An 8,214-nucleotide genomic window follows, 5' to 3' on the forward strand; every position below is an offset into this window, starting at 1 on the left:
TATTACTATTTAAACAGTCAAATCAATAGGTCCTACATCCAAAATTTGTGTCAGCCTAAGTTTGTCAGAGAGCTGCTATGAATATGAAAAGTCTTTCCTTTTATTTTACTTTTCATAACGAAGGCTGTAGGGCGAAATAATAGTTGTCATTTTAAAAATATGTTTTATTATTTTCCATTCCTAATGAAAACATTCATCCTGTACATTTGGAAATATCTGGATAAATAAGAGTTTTCAATATTAGGTGCCTCTACAAAAATATATCTATGATAAATTTGAAGCAACTGCTATGTATTAAATTTTAACATGTCAATTCATTCACCTATATTTTTTAAATTAAATATATATTTTGAAATGTTTCTACTTAACAAGAGGAAGTTACTATATTGAGAAGAAAAAAAAAGTTTTCCAAAGGTATATTTAATATGATTCAAATATGAAGAAAACATACATGATTTTCCATAGTTTTACACATTTCCAAAGGTTGGATAATAGTTGTATATTGAGAAAAGGTATATGTCAGTGATAAATATGAGACATATTAAGATTTAAAGATTTTATAATGAAGGTTCAATCTAAATATAGTAGGAATTTGTAATTCTGAATTGTGTACATGAGACAAAGAATATATATAGAAAATATATTTATGAAAAATAACTTTATCAATTAATATTAAATGCAACCGTAAGCAAATTACAAACTATCAAGGCCATCTAAATTCCCTGGTTTGTCTAATACTCCAATAACTAACTTTGATGACTAAGAATTCACATTTGAGAAGTAAGGAGAGAATCTAAGATGGTTTCAGTGATTTATGGCCAGGAAAAAAAAGTATTTTCAAGGAAAATCATGCCTGATTGATTTTATTTCCTATGTATAATTAAGGCAAAATAATGTTATAGAAGTAAAATAAGATATACTGAAGAAATTCAGTATACAATCTTAGACACATAGAATGTCATAAATATTTCTTCTACATGCATTTCTAAAAAAGAAATACAAGTATAGTTCAGAATATCAAGTGACAGATCATGTGAGACCTTATCATTTATTTGCGTGTGCATGTGTATGTGTGCTCCACATATAACCTTGATTATTAAAATTAAGAAAAATTCTAAAATAATTATTTCTCCAGCAGATATAACCTAAAGTAGCCCAAACTATAAAATACTGAATGACTCACCATAATATGCTAGTTTTTAACATAAGGAGAATTCAGGCAAAATGTCAAATGATATAGTGTAATAAAAAATATTATCAGCACCTAGACCAATTCTTTGTATCTTATTTTCCTTAGGTACTGATGTTGAAAAAAGAAATTTTTATTCTGTGAGCTACAAAGGAGAACATTTTTAGAATTGCTGAAATATTGCTGTGTAGAGGGAACATCAAATCAAACAGAAATAATGTCACTAAAATATGTACCACCTGTGCATCAATATATTGCCCTGGTTTGCATGACTGAATCTTGCAAAGCATACTTCAGTAACCATGGGTTTTTGAATATTAAATCTGTAAGGACTAATTGCAATTTATTGAATATGTCAGTGAAGCAGAAATTCAGTAAATCAAGTCCAAGTAGTAGGTAGGTTACAGCATTTTTTCCCTTGTTCTTTTAACCAAATGATGGTTTCTCCTTTCAATCGGTGAAACTTATAAATAGTCTAGGAACTAGTACGGCAGAAGAATAATGGTCGAAATACCAGATGATCCAGTTTTATGACCCTTAGCACAAAGATTAAACCCTCTATTTCCAGCAATGCACAATTTTATGCTATTTCTGGGAGTTTGACCCTGAACTGAACTTTTTCAGACTGTTCTGTTCAATCGGAAGTTATAAGCACTAGTGACAGTCTGTAGCATTTAATGAAAAAAAAAAAAGGAACGACAGCTGTTTGCTTTCACAACCCTGTCATTCATGTTGAGAGAGGAAAAGCTGTGGGACTGTTGGATCCAGAAGAAAATGAGTTGGGATTTAACATTTGCAAAGAGAAATCCTTTTGTTATATACTGATTTGGAGTACATCTCTGGTGGTGGAATCAAGGGTCAAACGTAGGACAGTTTTCCTTGCAATGCTGAAAGGAACATAACCACTTTTATAGTAGCTGATTGTGTTCTGTTTATTTGGGCACCTTATTAAAATGTTCTATATTATTTATCTTTCATAAATCTAATATGATTCAAAATATATAAGAAAACTGCCTGAAAGTGAGCAAACTTTTAAAATTACCAATTAGGGATAAGATTGTTTTAAATTTCTTACAGAAATACTTTTTATTTAAATCATTATATTAAAGATTATGCTGAGTTTGTTGTGTTGAGAATTAAAATATCATGGTTAAGAAATTGATAAGTATGTTTTTAGATGTGCATGTAGTACCTCTTATTCTAATATAAACAATTTTTTTTTCCTAGAAATGCATAATATGCAATGAAATATGACAGATTTAATTAAAACCATCAAAAAATTCAAATTTCACAATGACTATTATCATTGAACTTTATAACTTAAATCTATAAAACATGACACTTAAAATTTTGGAGAAGAGAAATTTGGAATGCTAAAACTACTTCTGCAGTTCCAAAGTTGAAGACGAAATTTTTTAAAGTTTTCTGGAACATATAGCACAGTCTCTGGTACAAACACAGAGACTCCCTCCCATAATTTTTCAAACTCTGAAGCCCTTAGTACCTAAGGACTTTGATGTGAAATGCATTCTTATCTGTGAAGGGTCTGAAGGAAACAAAGGGGGACTCCTAAGATAGTGAAATGATGTTCTGTACTCTTGGGGATGAAAACCCCAGAGTGTCCTGTCTGAAACATCCTTGTCTATATTTCCATGAACATCTTTGGCATCTTATCAAAAATAGGTGTTTTGTAATTATGCTTCTTTTCTAATGACAAATTATTAAAATAAGCTGTTGATTTCTTTATGAATCATAATCATCTTTAAAGGAAAAGAATATGACAACTTTCCTGAATATTTCCAAGGGTGGTAGATGACATCTTATCATGGAGTAAACCAGGAATGATGAGATGGAGTTATGTATGTGGCTCATCTGTAGCACATTCAGTACATGAGGGGCCAGTAGAAATTGTCAATATTAGAGCAATATATGTTAGGCTCTACAACTGGTGCTTAAAATACACATCTTTAGAAAGTTTACAGTCTAAATAGAGCTAGTAAATATAACCTCATAAAAATGAATAATAAAATTTGTAATGTTAAGAAGTAAATCACTGGTTCATGTGATATGTGCTATAGGAATTTCGAGTTAGGCAACAGTATTTTCTTACTAAAATAATTTGAAAATCTTTATGAAATGACTAGGTTTCAACTGCCTCTTACAGGATAGGCAGGAGTTCAATTTTTCCTCATGCAAAACATTTCCAAATAAGTATTTATAAACGAGACAATCTGGATTATGTGAAGTTCTGAATCTTGAATATAGGAACTGTTAACTAGGCTATGTTAAAGGCACAGCACAGAAGTTGTCAATAATATTCACAATACAGAAAAATAGATATTGAAACTGTTATACTTTTTAATGAAATTATACAATATTTCAATTATTGTGAATGGTAACAGTAAACAGAATTAACTGTTACAGGGTTAGTAATTTTGTCATATTAGAGCTAAAAACTTGAGAAAAAGCAGTTGAAATTTGACAATTTATGTTAAATGGAATAAATAACCTCCATTGATTAATTATTGTTCTTTTTCACTCTCTTAAGGTGAAACAAAGTTAAGTATTACATATTACATCTCGGGGTAATATATATCACAGGCTTCTTTGTACTATTAGAAAAGTTATTATGGATATATGTAATTTGACTTCAGGTGAGACACATGGTCCAGAGTAAGGCAGAGTTACTCAGTTTACAGTGATTGGTCTAAGAGGAGATCACCTTGTCCAAATGTTAGGTAGCCAGTCAGACATGAGTGACAGGGGAACAAAGGAAGTTGCTGGGGCAACGCGAAGTTCAAATCGTTCCCAAAAGGTAACACAAACAGAGCCAATCAGTCCTTCAGTAAAAGTTGTTATATGAAAGTGAAGGGTAAAAGTCTCTCTCTTAATATGGAATTATAAGGGTTAAGGACCTTATAATGCTAGATCTGACAGAAGACATTGTCTCTGTCTTTTTTGTGGGTATGTGCACACACACCAAATCTGATGAGAGAAAGGGAGAGAGAGAAGAGATGGGGGAGGAACAGCAAGAGACAGAGAGAGAGAGGGAGAGACAGACAAAGAGAGAGGGAAGGAGAGAGAGAGAGAGCACGAGAGAGATTTAACAGAAAAAGAAATTCTGAGACAAAGGGAGTTTTAAATATTCTAAATTACTAACTCTAGGCACAACTGGTTTGCACTTGTGTTCTGAATTCCTTGATAAAACTTTTATTTCTCATCTAGAAAGCTACTTTAAAAATTGAGCTTTTATTTTCAAGATTTTAAGACCTGCTTTTTCCTTTCCTCTGGCTGTAGCCATCAGGTAAGCCAGGATGGGCGCTTATAAGTACATCTAGGAGCTATGGAGGAAGAAGCAGTCCGATGTCATGTGCTTTCCTTGTCAGGGTGCTCTGTTGGCAGTACTGCCAGTTCTCTGTGCTCCACAGGGCCCTCCGCCCCACCCGGCCCCATAAAGCGCACAGGCTGGGATGCAAGGCCATGTCATATATTAGATTCGTGCACGCTGTGGTAGCCCCAAACGCCCTATTCCTAAGGGTGCGACCTACAGCAAGCCTGTCCATCATGGTGTTAACTAGATAAAATTTGCAAATCTTTCAGTCTGTTGCCGAGGAGCAAGCTGGACACTACTGTGGGGCTCTGAGAGTCCTGAATTCTTACTGTGTTGGTGAAGATTCCACATACAAATTCTTTGAGGTTATCCTCATTTATCCTTATCCATTCCATAAATCCAGCAGACAAAATCCTGACACCCAGTGAATCACCAAATCAGTCCATAAGCACAGGGAGATGCGGACGTCTGCAGACCGCAAGAGCCCTGGCCTCAGAAAAGGGCCATAAGTTCTAGCATACTATTGGTGGTTCTCACCTTGTAGCTTGGAGAAGGCTAATACTCTCCAGCTACACCATTACTCCTAATATGTTTATAAAATTGTTTCCTAATAATCAATTTAAGGCAGTCAAAGAAAAAAAAAAGACTTCTTTTGTAAAACTGTTTCTGTTCTTTAGGCATGTTTACAATCCAGAACACAAGAATCATAATTGGAAATATTTGATTTGTAGATTTAGAAACCCAATTCAAAATTTAATCTCTCTCTCACACACACACATGCGTCAACACACACACACAGAATGGAATTAAGTATATGTATATTACTAATATTCCAATCCATTTAAAGATCACTGCTTTTTAATATGAACTTTCCAAAGATTGTTTTTCAGAGCCCAAGGTAAATTGACATTTTCCCTTCACTTCTGAATGCCAAAGTTTTACTTCTGTAATATTTGCATCCATCTTGCTTCATTATTTTTTTCTTACACACATAAACACACACATGTCTTGAAGGAGCTCCAATTCATTTCCAGCAATGTCAACATTTGGTGATATTACACATAGATTATTTATATACGTGCACACACGCACACACACACATACACACATATATGTGAAATTCAGAATATAATGCATTTATTTCCGCCCCTCTCTGTTTCAAAAACATCCTAGAGATGACATATCATTTGTAGATATTCCAACAGGTTACATAATACAAAGTTCAGATGCAACTATTTGTAAAATAATACCTTAGTAAAGTGTTAAATATCATTCATGTATATGAAAAAAAATCTATTAGAAATAACAAGTACAGAAATAACGGTTAGTTCAAACAAGGTAAATATCATCCACTATATAATTTAAAAGTGCAGTGAAAATTATCTGGATTTTCGAATAATGATTTAATAGACAATTGTTTTTAAATGCTGATGATTTTAATCTGACTCCTACTTAAAATTTTTTAAATAATAATTTACTTATTTAGGCATCAGAATAGGCTTAAAAAAACTTTTCAATTGGATAATTACTCGATTATTGTGGAATGAAAGTAAGCATTCATACATATTAATATTAACAGAGCAACAGGCAACCAAGAAATTAAAAAAAAAATGAATCATGTGCTAAAGCAAAAGTTGACAAATGTATGGATTTTTACAGCGGAATCTGGAAAGGAAAATCAGTATTAAATTTTAAGCTACCTATTTTGTAGTCATATACAAAGCAAAAACAATCTGCACTGCTTTAACCCAGTACTGTGACTTTTTGTTAGTTATCTAAATAAAGGTCACACACTTTTTCTGTTTCTATATGAAATCCAGATAACCAGTTGTAGCTTGTGATTTAGCATTTCATAAAGTAGTAAATGAAGTTACTAAACAATATACTTTAGTAAAAAGGAATTTGTATTTGCCTTCCATCACATAGACTCTAGTCAAGAATTCAAAAAGCACTCTAAGTATTTTCAACAGAGATCATTTTAATACAGAGAACTGGTTAAACAGATGTTGGAATACTGAAAAATAAAACATTGAGCTAACACAAGAAGTAGCTATCATCCCTAGGATTCAGGAAAGAAAGAAATCGGTTGGGACTTTCATGCGGGGTTTTGGCAAATTGGTTCTAGGATTAACTAAAGAAGCTGGCTGCTATAGCAGACGGCAGTTGCCAGAGCAGCAACCCATTGCTAGGGGAACACTGACAGAACAGCTAACAAATAAGAAAAAGCAAATCCTTCCCTCTTTCTCTTGCTGTCTAGTATCTCTTTAGTGATCGCGATCTGTAGAACTCAATAGGATTCCAGCCAACGTAGGGGAGATGGAATCTGTAGAACCCCAGGTCCAGAATCCTTTACAAAGAAGGGTATTTTTGGTGCTAAGAAACAATAGCTTAATTACTGGCAGGCGCCTTTAAGTTGTGTGGAATCTTTAAACAAGAATGTAAAGGAATAAAGATTCTTATAAACATTTTTATGGCTAATGTTTTTATTTCACTCTATTTCGTTATATTAAATTTTATTTAATGTTATTTTCCTCCTTTACAATGATGATGATTATGATAAGATTAGTTAGAGTTCAACCAGAAAAGTGGAACCACTAAGCTATCATGGATGTTAGTTAAACGCTGTAAGACTGTTGTTATCTGTGCTTCTGTAGCTGGAGCTTGAGGTTCACAGAGTATCTGTTGAGAAGGAGGGACAAAGGTAAAGTAGGAGAGCAAGGACAAATTTAAACTCACAACCATGGTCTCTAGCTCTGGGGCACATCATGCTGGAAACCATAAGAGTGGACTGGAAACCCTGTGTGTCCTGCAGAAGAAGCTGTCACTCTCACAGTGACAGGAGTCAGCAAAGAAGTCAGCAAAGTTCAAGAGGATCCAAGGCAAGGGGGAGCAGTTGCAGCCCTGGCTGTTGCCTCACATTGAATGACCCAGCAGATTACCGACAACGTGCGAGGTCTACAAAAGCACTTGCTCCAATCTTCCGAGTGTAAAATCAATAACTACGGTTTTACTTCCATCCTCCAAAATCAGGGCAAAAATAGTTATTGTATTTAATAGATCACCAAAGAGTTCAAAAGCAGCACAGATGCAAAGAAATGGATTCCTTCAGAAGACGTATAAAATACTTTTGGATGTCAAGAGTGTTCTAAGTTGAGAGAGTTCTAAGAGATATATAGATTTTGACTTAAAAAATTATTTATAGGTGTTTTAATAATAGTAGACCTAGAAAATATTTGAGATGTATTATTGTAATTGCTTTAAAACATTGTTTTGATCATTTAGTAGCCTGATTCAGAGATCAATATAAAAAGCATTCAATACGATTGCAAAAAATAAATATAATCTTATTTGTAACTTCTTTGTACAATATTTGTATGGTTTAATATTAAAATAAGATTGTATATAGACATATATATTGCTTTTTACTTTAAATGCATTTTTAGTTAGGTAAATGTATTTCTATATACACATCAAGAGAAATACAAATATTTTTATAAAAATGTTTCCCCCTGATTAGAATACGCAGGTGATGTTCCAAGATGCAATAAACTTTTTTTAATGTTTGATCTTATTACTTGTTACTTTTAGAAATCTATTTTAAGTAGTTCTTCAAACTGAGCTTTTTTAGAAAGCCCCCAAAAGGCTATTAAAGAACAATGAAATAACAGTTTTCTGTTAATGCAAGACTTTACAA

General features: G+C 33.1%; 1 pseudogene; it reads left to right on the plus strand.

Moving 5' to 3' along the window:
* Positions 1-4,503: 4,503 nt before the first annotated feature.
* On the plus strand, positions 4,504-5,107 carry LOC120597837 (60S ribosomal protein L15-like; annotated as a pseudogene).
* Positions 5,108-8,214: the final 3,107 nt, after the last annotated feature.

The sequence above is a fragment of the Pteropus medius genome, unplaced genomic scaffold, assembly GCF_902729225.1.
Source record: "Pteropus medius unplaced genomic scaffold, Ma_sr-lr_union100, whole genome shotgun sequence".
Lineage (NCBI taxonomy): Eukaryota > Metazoa > Chordata > Mammalia > Chiroptera > Pteropodidae > Pteropus > Pteropus medius.